Consider the following 14,529-nt stretch of genomic DNA (forward strand, 5'->3'; position numbering starts at 1 on the left):
GTATTCTTTGATGAGACTTATTTATGATTATCTGTATAAGCAGCAAGCTCCTTGAGCAGGAACAACTGCTTTGTTTAATATTCTTTATTTAGTGTCTAACACAGTACCTGACACTAAGCAGATGGGCAATAAATATATACTCAATAAATGAAAGGCAGCCCCCAAAAATGCTTAAGGAGATTATGAAACTGTGCCTCTGGATGCTAGGGCACATCCATGGCCTCAGTGACAGAGGTGTCAGAGATGACGGCAACAACAGTGAGTTGACTAAGCTGGGCAGTTAACACCTACAGATCTGCACCCCTCCCCCACCCCCAATTTCTTCCCCTGCCTGCTCCAAACCCTCCCTGCTCTCCTCAAGTCCCATCGCAACTCCTGCTTTCTTCAACTCTCCAGTTAACCTAGTCTTCTACACCTTGGAGGAGATTAGCTGGTGTGATTGCTCCCAATTAATTTCCCTCCTCTGCAGACTTATCTCCTTTCTCTGACCTGAGAGGATGATGCATCCAGCTGTCAAAAGTCAACCTGTTCACCAGCATCCTTGACCCCATTTCCTTGTCTCCTAGTTGTATCAATTGGTCACCCTCTTTCGAGTGACTTCTCCTTGGCCCAGAAACATGCTCAGGTCTGTTCTTTCACATCCTTAAAACAAAACCCTTACTTGATCTTCTGTTCCTAAGTTTCTCTTCCTTTATTACTGAAATTCTTTAAAAAGGAGTATATACTTTCTGTCTCCATTTTCTTCCACTGCAGTCATTTTTCCTAGCCATCTTGCTCCTCTCCCACCTCTGAAAGTCCTTCCCATCCAAGTTTGTCAGTGATTTCCTGAGTGATAGATCCAAGGGACAAAATCCTTTAGTCTTAGCTTAATATCAGTTTCTGCTTTTCATTTAGCACCTGGAGCCCTGACAGGCATTAGCAAATCACATTCTCCTTTTTAAAAGAGACTCATTCCTCTTGGCATCTGAGACACTGAATCCCAGTTTGAGATCCTCTGCCAGATATCCTACCCTACCTGACTCACCTCTCTTAAAACAGACAGATCGTCTGACCGTCACAGTGCTTTGAAACTCACTGACAACTAATTATACTGAAAAATCAGAATTTCCAGCTTCTCTTGAAAGATCAGAAAATTACACTTATGTCGGCATTCACACCTACGAACAACTGGCCACGGCTGAGCGGTGGCTGCCCCTTTGGACTTCACATGATGGTGAGTGCTATGGAGCAAAACTGAGCAGAGTAAAGAGAGGGCTGCTGTGTATATCTGTGCTATAACATATGCTCGGGGAATGTCTCTCTGATAAGGTGACATTTGAGCAGAAATCTGTAGGAAGTAAGGGAGGGAGTCGTGTGGCTGTTTAGGAAAAGAATATTAAAGGCAGACGGGGCAGCAAATGCAAAGGCTCTGACGTGTACTTGGCTGGTTTGGACCATAGCAGGGAAGTTAACAGCACTCAAGTGTGGTGAGTCAATCACGTGTGGAAGAAGATGAGATCAAAGGGACAGGGAAGGGCAAGTGACACAGGTCTCAGTGTCTCCACTTCATATGGGATTCGGCTTCCAAGGCACTCCAACGGAGATATTCTTTGGCTGGTCAAATCCAATGGACGCTGTTCAGTCCTCATCTTTCTTGATCATTTGACTTTGTTGATAACCTTCTATCTCCTAATAGTCTTACTTTCTTAGTACTGCTACTATGCTTTTCGTTTGTGGGCTCCTAGTCTTTTCCAAGCTCTTACATATGTCATCTTTGATCATTTCCTTGTCATTCTTCTTTCTGCTCTGTATATACTCTTCTGATGCCTTCTCCAGCCCACCCTGTCCTATAAAGGATGACTCCTGACTAGTCATCTTACTGACAGATAATAAATTACCCTAAAACTTGGAAGCCTAATGCAACAAAAACCACTTACTACCTCACACAGTTTCTGTGGGTTAAGGGTCCAGGAGCAGGGCTTCCCTAATTTAGGTCCAGTGGTTAAGAATCTGCCTTGCAACGCAAGGGAGACTGGTTCGATCCTGGTCCGGGAAGATCCCACGGGCCTTGAAGCAACTAAATCTGTGCGCCACAACTACTGAGCCAGTGCTCTAGAGCTCACGAGCCGGAACTACTGAGCCCACAGGCTGCAACGACTGAATCCCACATTCATAGAGCCTGTACTCCACATCAAGAGAAGCCACGGCAATGAGAAGCTGGTGCACTGCAACAAAAAGAAGCCCCCACTGGCTGCAATTAGAGAAAGCCCAAGTGTAGCAACGAAGACCTAGGGCAGCCAAAAAATAAAATACATAAATCTTAAGGAAAAAAAAAAAGAGTGCAGGAGCACACCAGCTGGGTGGCTCTGGTTCAGGGTTTCTTATGAGAAGGCAGTCAACTGAAGCCTAGTCTGGAGGTGGGAAGATCTGCTTCCAAGACTGCTCCCTTATATGGATATTGACAGGAGGCCTCAATTCTCTGCCATGCAACGGTCTGCTTGAGTGACCTTACGACATGGCAGCTGTCTTTCCCCTGTAAGTGATCCCAAGGGGAACAAGGCAGAAGTGCAGTGATTCATGACTTAACCCTGGAAGTGACACACCATAATTTCTGCAATATCCTATTAGTTACATAGATCACTCCTATTTAATGTTGGAGGGAACTATACAGGATGCAAATACTGGGAGCAAAGAATCGCTGGGAACCATCGTGGAGGTACCTCACCTCCCAAATTGGTTCTCTAGCTCAGATTTATCACCAAAGCCCTAGACCTGTACCACTGGCTGTCTAAAAAAATGTCAGTCACTCATTCAGGTCTGACTCTTTGCGACCCCAAGGACTGTAGCCCGTCAGGCCCCTCTGTCCATGGAACACTCCAGGCAAGAATACTGGAGTGGGTAGCCATTCCCTTCTCCAGGGGATCTTCCCAACCCAGGGATCAAACCCAGGTCTCCTGAATTGCAGGCAGATTCTTTACCATCTACTAAATCACTGCAGGTGGTGACTGCAGCCATGAAATTAAAAGACGCTTGCTCCTTGGAAGAAAAGTTATGACCAACCTAGATAGCATATTCAAAAGCAGAGACACTACTTTGCCAAACAAAGGTCCGTCTAGTCAAGGCTATGGTTTTTCCCGTGGTCATGTATGGATGTGAGAGTTGGACTGTGAAGAAACCTGAGTGCCAAAGAATTGATGCTTTTGAACTGTGGTGTTGAAGAAAACTCTTGAGAGTCCCCTGGACTGTGAGGAGATCCAACCAGTCCATTCCAAAGGAGATCAGCCCTGGGTGTTCTTTGGAAGGAATGATGCTAAAACTCAAACTCCAGTACTTTGGCCACCTCATGCGAAGAGTTGACTCATTGGAAAAGACTCTGATGCTGGGCGGGATTGGGGGCAGGGGGAAAAGGGGATGACAGAGGATGAGATGGCTGGATGGCATCACCGACTGGATAGACGTGAGTTTGAGTGAACTCTGGGCGTTGGTGATGGACAGGGAGTCCTGGCGTGCTGCGATTCATGGGGCTGCAAAGAGTCGGACACGACTGAGTGGCTGAACTGAACTGAACTGAACTGAACTAGCTATTATTTGTTGATGATAATGGGAACAACTTGGCCATTACTTCATAAACTTTTTTTGGTGAAAACCTAGAATCAGGTATGATGGCATGTCCATCAAAATGCTGTGTTACGGAGTTATGTGATGGAAGTAGAAGCTGGAGGAAGTAGTTTGGTGCTGGCTCTGAGTGTACTGTGAAGTAAACTTGAAGATGCTGTAATGAGCATTTATTGAGTTCCCATCCTGTGCTGGGCATGGTGCCTGGCACTTTACAATCACTATCTCGCAATAACTCCATGAATAGAAGTTATTCTTCCCATTTCACAGAAGAAAGAAAGGTTTGGAGGATAACTTCCCTAAGCTTACCAATTACACAATCAGCATGACAAAGCAGGGGTCAAATTTTGGCCTGTTTCCAAGTTATGTTGCTTTGCTTTGTGTTTTGAAACTCTACTCCATGGCTTCTTTAGCAGTCTGAGTTCTTTCTTTGCCTGTTTTGTACAATTCAGGCCCACTTCAGCCTACTTACCAGGGTACTGGCAGGGTTCCAAGAAGTAACTCAAATTATCAGAAAACCAAGGTTTTATGTTTTGGTTATAAATTAAGTAAGTTCAGTGCTACTTTACTGCAACCTTACAAGTAATTCTCAAAATTCACTGGCCAAAAAATTTAACCCAGTCTGTAAAAGAAGTCTATCATCTTGCTTGTCTAACCAGTTCTTCTATAGTTCTCTAACTTAGGCAAAGAAAATTAGATTATTTGCCAACAGACACTCTTTTTTGGGGAGGGGAACTGTGCCACATGTCACACAGGATCTTAGTTCCCCGATCAGGGATTGAATCTGCGCCCCTTGCAGTGGAAGCGTAGAGTCTTGACCACTGGACTGCCAGGGAAGACCCAGCAGGCATTCTTAAAAGTCCCTCAAAGATACTGATCAAATAAAGATACTGATCAAACTATCAAATAAAGAGAAATAGAGAAAGGCATGTCACAAGTATGCTGACTCCTCTTTTAAATCTTCTCCCTGGTTTGCTTTACTATTAAAAGTCCTTGGGCAAATCCTTTTATTATATTTGTATCTGTTTTAATGCACATTACAGAGCCTCCTGGCATGCACAATGAAATCCAGGAGGAATGCTGTTACCAGTGCTTAGGCTCTGAGACTTACAAAAGCAGTTACCTTTTACTAAATAGTAATACGAGTGGTGATGATGACGGGGTGAGAGGCGGGAGAGAATGAGAAGGAAGAGAAAAACACAGCAAAAGGCAAAGTTCAAAGGACAATTTAAGGAGCTGTTAAAGAAATGGGAAAAGAGAAAGCAAACAGCAGGTAGTCGCCTTAATCAACTCATATTTTATAACAGATCTGATGTTCCTTGTTTCCTACAGTTTTCCCTCTTACAGAATCATCACAGAATCGTACCACCAATACAGATGAAAAATGTACCCCATTTTTCCTTGCAAATTTAATTTATTAAGCTTTCTTGATAACTGATCTAATTTTAATAATTTTTCAAATACACTAGATGTACCTTTTTGGATAAACTTAGGAAGAAAGCAATGATCTACAGCACCTTCTTCCGTATTTTCCAGAGAGCATTCATGAGAAATCAGAGGGCTAGGGACCAAGAGATCACACAGTGGTATTTTGCAATACTCCAGAATGCACTATGAAGCAATGAGAATTCCAAATATTTGGATTTGGAAAAAGAGGAAAATATTTAAATCAAAATGACCCAAGAGTAAATTTAAATTTCATATGTGTTTAAATGTGCTGGAGGGAAAATGATAAATCATCACATACCTGCTCCAATATAGGAACGATTCTACACCAACTGCCTAGATGTTTTTAGGTACTGGCTGAGTTAGGTCCCAGAACTACCCCCATGATGCAACTCAGGACACAGGAAACATAAGGAACAAAAGGAAATGATTTCTAACTGCCAGGAGCAATTCTCTTTTGCACAGTGACTGGAAGGAAAGCCGCAATCCTTTTATCTTCTTACATGGCAACAAACAGCTAGCAAGGCTGTATGTAAGTCCTGTGGACTTCTTCAGTGCTTAGGGGACCCTACATACCATAGAGGGCTACCCTTTAAATATCTAAGCACAGGGGACCACAGCATGTCTAACAGGAAGGTGGCTGAAGGTACTCTTTTTTTTTAAAGTTTTCTTTCTAAAAAAGTTTAATTAATTAATTTTTATTTATTTATTTGGCTGAGCTGGGTCTTACCTGTGGCATGTGGGATCTAGTTCCCTGACCAGGGATCGAACCTGGGCCCTCTGCATTGGAAGCACAGAGTCTTAGCCACTGGACCACTAGGGAAGTCTCTCCAGGTATTCTTAAAGGTGCAGATTTTTTTTTTTCTCCTTTTATGGGGGCTGTGTGAATCGAGCCTGGTGGGTTACAGTCCAAAGGGTCACAAAGAGTCAGATACAACTGAGCATATGTGAATTTATATGTTTATTTATATTTACAATAAATACTGATATATGGACTAACTTGTTCTTTTATTTACTCAGTTTTTGCTTTTCTTGTATATTTCCTTTCTTCTCATCTACCGTGGTAAAGAATACATTTTCTATTTTTACATGCTTATCTTAACATTTTAATAAATATATTTAATGCAGCAAATCAGTATTTCTAGTTTGTAGATATGTTTTTTCCTACTCCAGGCTGCCATGGGGTGGGCACAGCAATGTGCCTTGAAAATCAACATACTTTAAAACAGCAGTTTTTAGACGTTAAGAAAATTAAAAAGCCTACACATATATATCTCACTTTTAAAGATAAAAGTTGGATCTTAGCCACATTCTAAAAACTACTAGGATCTAGGAAAGGAAAATAAGAGAATTAGGACTCACTGACAAAATGCTGATAAGCTGCAATGCCCTTTTGGTAACTCAAGACCAAAATCCAAGAGATGATGCTGGGATCGGGGGCAAGAAAACAGGGAAGTGACTAAATGACCAAGTATCTGAACTTCAGCTTAAGAAAAAGGATATAACCAGGCAAAAAACTATGCATGTAAAGAATGGGAAGGTAACATGGCAGGAGTGAAAATGGCTATTTGTAAGAATGGTGGCTTTGAGGTGGCAATTTCTTTTTGCAAATATCTTTTTAATGATTCTTATCCTGTGTTTTTAATTTTAAAAAAGGACCCCAAAAGGGAGGGGAGAGGGCAATACAGGAAAACACACCGTGGGAACACAGTCAAGCACACAGATGTTTTGCGTAAGCTGTGTTTTCAGACATCTACCACAGAAACGAGACTTGAAAAAGTCAAGCTGTCGTCAACAAGTTCTCTGAAGTGATGGGTGGGGCTTGAGAGAAAGTGAGCTGTGATGAAACCAACAATTAGTACCCTCAGGGCTGAGAAAGCTGCAGTTTCTTAGATAAGTTCCTCATTCATGAGCTACCTCTCTGCCCCAAAGGCTTTGCCATCAGCAATGTTTGCTAGGCAAAGGATGACCCAAGCCGCCCTTCTGTCCATTTCAAGTGATCAAGGTTCTTTGTCAGCAGCACCGCTATTTCTTTGCAGAGAGCTTCTCTCTCTGTGGTAGAAGAGAGAGGGCATAACCTACTGTATAAAAATCTGAGTGGGAAGCAAGCTGCCCTACTCCTCCCTTCTTGTTTCAATTCCAAATAAAAATGCTTATCATGTACAGAAAAATTCATGTAAAGGCCAAGATAATACACCTGTTCATTTGTTCCACCGCCTTGCTTTGGTGTATTGTTAAGCTTTGTTTCTGTTTAATGAGATGTATATTCCTAGGTCTACACTCTTGGCTTTTTTCATGTGTAAGGTAGTGAAAGTTCATGGACACTGCTTTATATAGTGCCCAGTCTTAATACTATGTATGGAGTATTTAACAAATGTGATCTGAAAATGACAAGGGAAATGATGCTGAAGACTCACGTCCACTTTGAAGTCTAATGCAGTGTGAAAGTCACTCACTATAACACCTCTGAGTAGCGCTGACGTACATGCACCAGCTGTGTGCATACGTCGTTGTGTCCGACTCTTTGCAGCCTTATGGACTGTAGCCCACCAGGCTCCTCTGCCCATGGAATTCCCCAGGCAAGAATGTACTGGAGTAGGTTGCCATTTTCTCCTCCAGGGGATCTCTCCGACCTGGGAGCTGACCCACGTCTCCTGTGTCTCTTGCATTTGCAGGTGGATTCTTTACCACCGAGTCACCTGGGAAGCCCAGCACACACGCACCACCATGTATAAATAAGACAGCCAGCAGGAGGCTGCTGGGTAACACAGGAAGCTCAGCTCCATGCTCTGTGGTGACCTAGAGGGGTGGGATCGGGGTGGGAGAGAGGAGGTTCAACAGGAAGGGTATATGTGTACCTGTAGCTGATTCACATTGTGGTACAGTAGAAACTAACGCAACACATTAAAGCAATTATCCTCCAATTAAAAAATTAAAACAAAACCTCTTCTCTGGTGTCTGTGTGTACACAGGCTGTGTGAGTGTTCTTTGCAGCCTTCCATCACTCCTGATGCAAAGAAGGGAACTTCTATTCACAGAACTTTCAACTTGCAGAGTTCTTACAAAGTTCTAGCTGGTGTTCTTACAAAGTTCTAGCTGGTGTTCTATCTTGAACTTCCCTTTTCTGAGAAGTTGAGTGTGCTGGATGAGTTACCATCCAGCATCTGCCTTCTGAGTGAATTCACCACAAAAGATTGTAGAAACTTCTTATTCAGGCACACTAGCCTCTTCTAAGTCTTATGTGAGCTCCCTTTACTGCTGATATGACAATGGAGCTGATAATCTGTAGGTTTATATAAACTTGTTTGGCTAAAGCCACCCAAATTGCTCATATAATCTTACTATATGGTGGAAGAATAAGAGGCAGGGTTGCAGTAAATCTGGACAGAGGTAAGTAGGTCATAGGTTGAAAAGGTCTTATATGACTTGCCAAAGAATTTGGACTTTAGCCCTGAGGATGACAGAAATCCAAAGTTTGCATTACCAGAAGATTCTTCTAACTACAGCATGGAGAATGGACTGGAAGGGGTTGAGAGTTAGAAAGAGGGAAACAGATGTTACTTAAGTGTTCCAAGCAAGAAGGAGACAGGGTAGTCGATCAGTGAGCTAACAGGAATGAAGAGAAGATGGATATCTTGGGGATATTTGTCTAGTTTATATTTTGGTACAGATGGAAATTTTACTTAAAACCTATATTGTACGAAAGTCTAAAAAAGAAAGATTTGATATGTGCCAATTCCTTGCAATCCAAGAATATCTTTTTCTTTTGCATCTCCTGATTCTGCAGACAGATCCTTTCCTTTAACAAATCTCATTGCTTTACACTCTCACCCAGGAGGGTCAAAAAAAAAAAAAAAAGTCTTATTTACATGGATATTAACTTTTATACCACCTGCTTCTGTCCAAACTTTTCTCAAAACAGGTTTTTCTTTTTCTTCACTATCTCAACTTTTTCTTATTTTACTTTGTTAATCCTCAGATTTGGAGACCAAATTTGCCTTAACCTATCTGCCAGCTGACAGCCCATCATCCTGCACAAGCCAGGGAAACTTACAGGCAATTCTTCCTCATGTCACTTTGTTATCACGCATGTCTATATCATTTCCTGCCAGGCACCAAACTTCCAGCATCAAGGAAGAACAGCTGAGGAGAATGCTTTTACACAAAAGACTTCCCTCCTTCCTTATCCCCTACTCAACGGATATGACAATATACTGATGATATAGTCAGGGTCAAGTTAAACGGAAGATAATGCAACTAAGTTCTAAAACCACCATTTTCAACCGATCATAAAGAAAGCAAGGTTAACTGTCTGCACATAATATAACAAGCAGAAAATGAATCAGAAACCAGAAGCTGACTTCAATCAAGAGAAGGCAAGTGAATTTTACAGATGAATACAAATTCATCTGTATTACATTAGAACAGGACATCAGTGAAGAACTGTTAGGCCAGTAATACTAAATCTCTTTGGCTCTCAGTTAAATTAAGTTAGATTATTAAAGACAATCTATGAGAAGACATATTAAGAAGAGGTGGCAAGAATACACGGAAGAACTGTACAAAAAAGAGCTTCATGACCAAGATAATCACGATGGTGTGATCACTCACCTAGAGCCAGACATCTGGGAATGTGAAGTCAGGTGGGCCTTAGAAAGCATCACTACGAACAAAGCTAGTGGAGGTGATGGAATCCCAGTTGAGCTATTTCAAATCCTGAAAGATGATGCTGTGAAAGTGCTGCACTCAATATGCCAGCAAATTTGGAAAACTCAGCAGTGGCCACAGGACTGGAAAAGGTCAGTTTTCATTCTAATCTCAAAGAAAGGCAATGCCAAAGAATGCTCAAACTACTGCACAATTGTACTCATCTCACACACTAGTAAAGTAATGCTCAAAATTCTGCAAGCCAGGCTTCAGCAGTATGTAAACCGTGAACTTCCAGATGTTTAAGATGGTTTTAGAAAAGGCAGAGGAACCAGAGATCAAATTGCCAACATCCGCTGGATCATCGAAAAAGCAAGAAAGTTCCAGAAAAACATCTATTTCTGCTTTACTGACTATGCCAAAGCCTTTGACTGTGTGGATCACAAGAAACTGTGGAAAATTCTGAAAGAGATGGGAATACCAGGCCACCTGACCTGCCTCTTGAGAAACCTATATGCAGGACAGGAAGCAACAGGTAGAACTGGACATGGAACAACAGACTGGTTCTAAATAGGAAAAGGAGTACGTCAAGGCTGAATATGGTCACCCTGCTTATTTAACTTATATGCAGAGTACATCATGAGAAACACTGGGCTGGAAGAAGCACAGGCTGGAATCAAGACTGTCAGGAGAAATATCAGTAACTTCAGATATGCAGATACCACCACCCTTATGTCAGAAAGTGAAGAAGAACTAAAGAGCCTCTTGATGAAAGTGAAAGAGGAGAGTGGAAAAGTTGGCCTAAAGCTCAACATTCAGAAAACTAAGATCATGGCATCTGGTCCCATCACTTCATGGCAAATAGATGGGGAAAGAGTGGAAACAGTGGCAGACTTTACTTTTTGGGGCTCCAAAATCACTGCAGATAGTGATTGCAGCCATGAAATTAAAAGACGCTTACTCCTTGGAAGGAAAGTTATGACCAACCTAGACAGCATATTGAAAAGCAGAGACATTACTTTGCCAACAAAGGTCCATCTACTCAAGGTTATGCTTTTTCCAGTGGTCACGTATGGATGTGAGAGTTGGACTGTGAAGAAAGCTGAGCGCCGAAGAATTGATGCTTTTGAACTGTGGTGTTGGAGAAGACTCTTGAGAGTCCCTTGGACTGCAAGGAGATCCAACCAGTCCATTCTGAGGGAGATCAGTCCTGGGTGTTCATTGGAAGGACTGATGCTAAAGCTGAAACTCCAATACTTTGGCCACCTCATGCAAAGAGTTGACTCATTGGAAAAGACCCTGATGCTAGGAGGGATTGGGGGCAGGAGGAGAAGGGGATGACAGAGGATGAGATGGCTGGATGGCATCACCAACTCGATGGACGTGAGTTTGAGTAAACTCCAGGAGTTGGTGATGGAACGAGGCCTGGCGTGCTGCGATTCATGGGGTCGCAAAGATTCGGACACGACTGAGCGACTGAACTGAACTGAACTGATGAGAAGACAGCTCTCACAGATAATTAACTTCCTCATCTCTAAAATCAATAGTTGTGTAAAACATAGCTCTGAAGAACTTAAAAAGAATTTGTATTAAAGATGAACCACAGACCATCCAGAGGATGGGATCATAGTAAACCTGGGGAATATACCTAAATCACAGTAAAGCTGCCATTTTGTAACAGCCAGCTAACTTTGTTTCTTATTTCTCTTCTATAAGTGGGATCATAACACTAAACAAGGTGTCAGAGTAAACGATGATAAAAAATTGTGATGAGGTGGCTGTATCAAACCTTTCTACAAATAGATTTCCAGTTCTGAGGTCATATTTTCATTGACTTGGAGAAGGCACCAGAGGCACACCTGGCCAGGACTCAGCTGACCAGGATTTTCTAATCTCACTTTACACCTGGTTTGGTGCCACTAAGTCAGTTTTAGCAGTTTAGGCAGATTCTCTATTTATAAAAGAGAAGGTTAGTATCTCACCTGCTGTATGGAAACATGTAAAGGTAGAGAGGAGGAAAAAGCAAGGGACTCACAGGTGACCTAGAGTTCTTGCTCTGTCACCACTGAATTGTATAATATGATGTGAGGCAATCATATTTCATTTTTCTCAAACAACATTATAAACTTTTAAAGTTTGTAATTTTAGGAGATTACCACTAGCAACTGTAAAAGCATTCCATTAGTTCAAGAGGAGACCAGTTTATTTTTATCGTATTAATCCGTCAAAAAGACCAACTAGGTTTTTCATAGCAGAAGTAACTCTCAAAGAATTCCCCTAAAATGTTAGGTCACAACAGCACATTAAATGACGTTAAATGCTATAGACTTCTCCTTCTTAGTAACCAAATAGTTAATGTGTTCACTGGATTACTGCTTCCACTGGAAATTTTTTCTGCAAATGGAATCCCATCCCTCCCCTACTTGAGTGTTGATCAATTAAAAAAGAAAAAGATGAAAAGATGCACAAACTTTAGTCACTAGTTGACAGAAAGTTTGTGCAAGGTTTCTAGAAAGTTAACAAATGTCAGAATTATATAAAGACAAGTTATTATCCTAAAGTACATGAAGCTTAGGCTTTATCTTTGAAACTCTGAAGAAATGTTAAGTTTTGGTCAAAGAAATAGAAAAGGAAACTGCCCCTTAGGCATGTTTTCATATGGAATGAACTCCTGGTTTCTTTCTGAAGTGATTCACTTTAGCTTTTAAAACAAATTTTTTGGTTTAGTGCATAAAACTTTTTCCCAAGGAAGCTGAGCAGCTGGAAAAAGCATCTTTACCTATAGGCAGAACCGGAATAGTTCTGTTTCTTTAAATATAATTGTAATACTAGTAATGAAGACCAGCTAAGGTCATTCTACTGTCTCTTTCCATATCAGCCAAGTCCACACCTCGCTATATTTAGACAAGGTATGCAGGCCCCACTAAAGATAGGAAACTCAGTCCTAGGCTTAGGGTCACAACAGTGGGGTTACTTCCTCAGCTGAGGGGGAAAGTCACACACAAAAGCAACCCTGTATTGATGCACGCATTCCTTGGAAACCAACAGAGCAACCAATGCTCAATTGTATTTCACTGTGAACAGAAGTATAACCTCTAGTATGCATACAACAGTCTCTAACATACATAACTTCACCATAGTCACGACTAAAGCAAAGGTAACTCACTAGCCAGGACTGGTCACCATGCCTCAGCCAAAGAGCTGTCTAGGTCAACAGGGTAAAATAGTCAGCCGTTTGGTCTCCTGGGAACTGGAACAAATAGGTTTCAACTTGGGAATTCCCTGGTGTCTAAAACACCAGGGTCTGCCTGGTATAGTCCTCCAGCAAGGTCTAGGTGACAGCCTCTTAGACCATCATCCAGCAAAGAAAGAACCAAACAGGGACAAAACTGACTTGTGTATTTAAAAAGAAAAAGCTTATGGAACAGGGATTTTATAATAAGGATTGTGTTAAAGTGTGTCAAGGACATGGTAATCCAGGTAAAAGAGGAATCTCCTTGGGTAGACATATTCTGTAAGGGGACCCTAAACCTGGACTCAAAACAAAGAGCCTTAGGAAAATATCTTAAAGAAAAACACAATTGCCCTTGAAAGAAAGCTAAGAAGACCCTAATAACAATCAGATGTTTTTGGTACCTCCCCAACTGTCAGGGAAAAAAATTAAATACATTTAAAGAATTCAGTAAACATGCTTCTGAAATGTAAGTATAACAAATAGAAATCTATTTATTTTCATTCAAAGGAAACTGCACATTGCAATTATGAACATTTCCACTGCAGGAAAGATAAGCAGATGTTGGATGTTTTCCCAAAGTTTTTAGTGTCACTGAAGAGGCCTACATTTTTTTCAGTTTCATGGTCAATGCTAAAAAGGCAACATTTAGAATGCTTTTTCTCTTCATACATATTTGAACATTTCTACAGTGACATATTTAAAGAACAGTCAGTAAAGAGAAAACAAACATACAGCTTATATACCATATTTGTATATTCACTTTCTAGTATATACTTCTAAACTAAAAGCAACATAAGATACATATTTAATACTTTAAATAGGATGAATTGTGAAAAAACTCCACTCTTGTTTCCTCTGCATTAAAACCCTACTCAATGAAAAATAACTGCATTTAAATATTCTCAACTGACACTGAAATAATCCTTTTGGAGGAAAAAATACTAAGATTTAAATAAATAGTTTCATTTCTAAAGGGTGTTTAATTTCTAAGACAGAGAAACTGATCTGAGTTTTCTCGTGGCTTTACATGCAAAATGCAGATTTTTTTTTTTTTTTGCCACAGCAAAGATGCACTGGATAAGGGTCTAAATAAATAAATAGCGTGATATGGCAAAAACGCAAAAATGCCACATAACATTTGATTGCTCACAGTTCTAAGAATTTGTAACTATACATTGTAGGCTGTGGAATCTGGCATTAATAGCAAAGAATGGTTTAACGGGTTGGCGAATTCTTGACCCTCAGAACACAACACAAAGAGCACACTCATTCCAATAAATATCTCAGCCCAGGGCAGCGGTCCCCAAACCTCTCAACGAGCTCTTTATAATTTAATAAGTATCTGGATTAAATGTATTTAGAAATTCTCCTAATTCTTTTGACAACTTTCCTTCAAAGCAACAACTTTAAGTCACTTCTGCCTTCCTAGAGTGCAAAGCACCAGAAATACTGTACACCAGTACTGCTTCTCTTTTCACTCACCAAATAGGTTGTGACTATTTGCTGAAGAACACAAACATTCAGGCTTTACAGCAATATTCCGTTTTCTTTACGCAAATACCATTCTTAGATTATCTACTCCAAGATTATCAGACAGAGAGAATTCA

General features: G+C 41.0%; 1 protein-coding gene and 1 non-coding gene across 8 annotated transcripts in view; both read right to left on the minus strand.

The window, feature by feature from the left end:
• Nucleotides 1–14,529, minus strand: part of SSH2 (slingshot protein phosphatase 2) — a 246,661-nt gene that overhangs the window by 70,310 nt on the left and 161,822 nt on the right. The window contains exon 1 of one of the 7 annotated variants that reach the window (XM_059878306.1): nt 5,342–5,561. The exons of the other annotated variants lie outside the window; for them this stretch is intronic. The gene's annotated coding sequence lies outside the window, so the exon portion shown is untranslated. Of the gene's footprint in view, nt 1–5,341; nt 5,562–14,529 lie in introns of those variants that run through there. 7 annotated transcript variants of the gene reach the window in all.
• On the minus strand, nt 5,791–5,863 carry TRNAG-UCC (transfer RNA glycine (anticodon UCC)). Its single transcript has one exon. It is a non-coding gene; the product is annotated as a tRNA-Gly (tRNA).

The sequence above is a fragment of the Bos taurus genome, chromosome 19 (genome assembly GCF_002263795.3).
Source record: "Bos taurus isolate L1 Dominette 01449 registration number 42190680 breed Hereford chromosome 19, ARS-UCD2.0, whole genome shotgun sequence".
Taxonomy (NCBI): Eukaryota; Metazoa; Chordata; class Mammalia; order Artiodactyla; family Bovidae; genus Bos; species Bos taurus.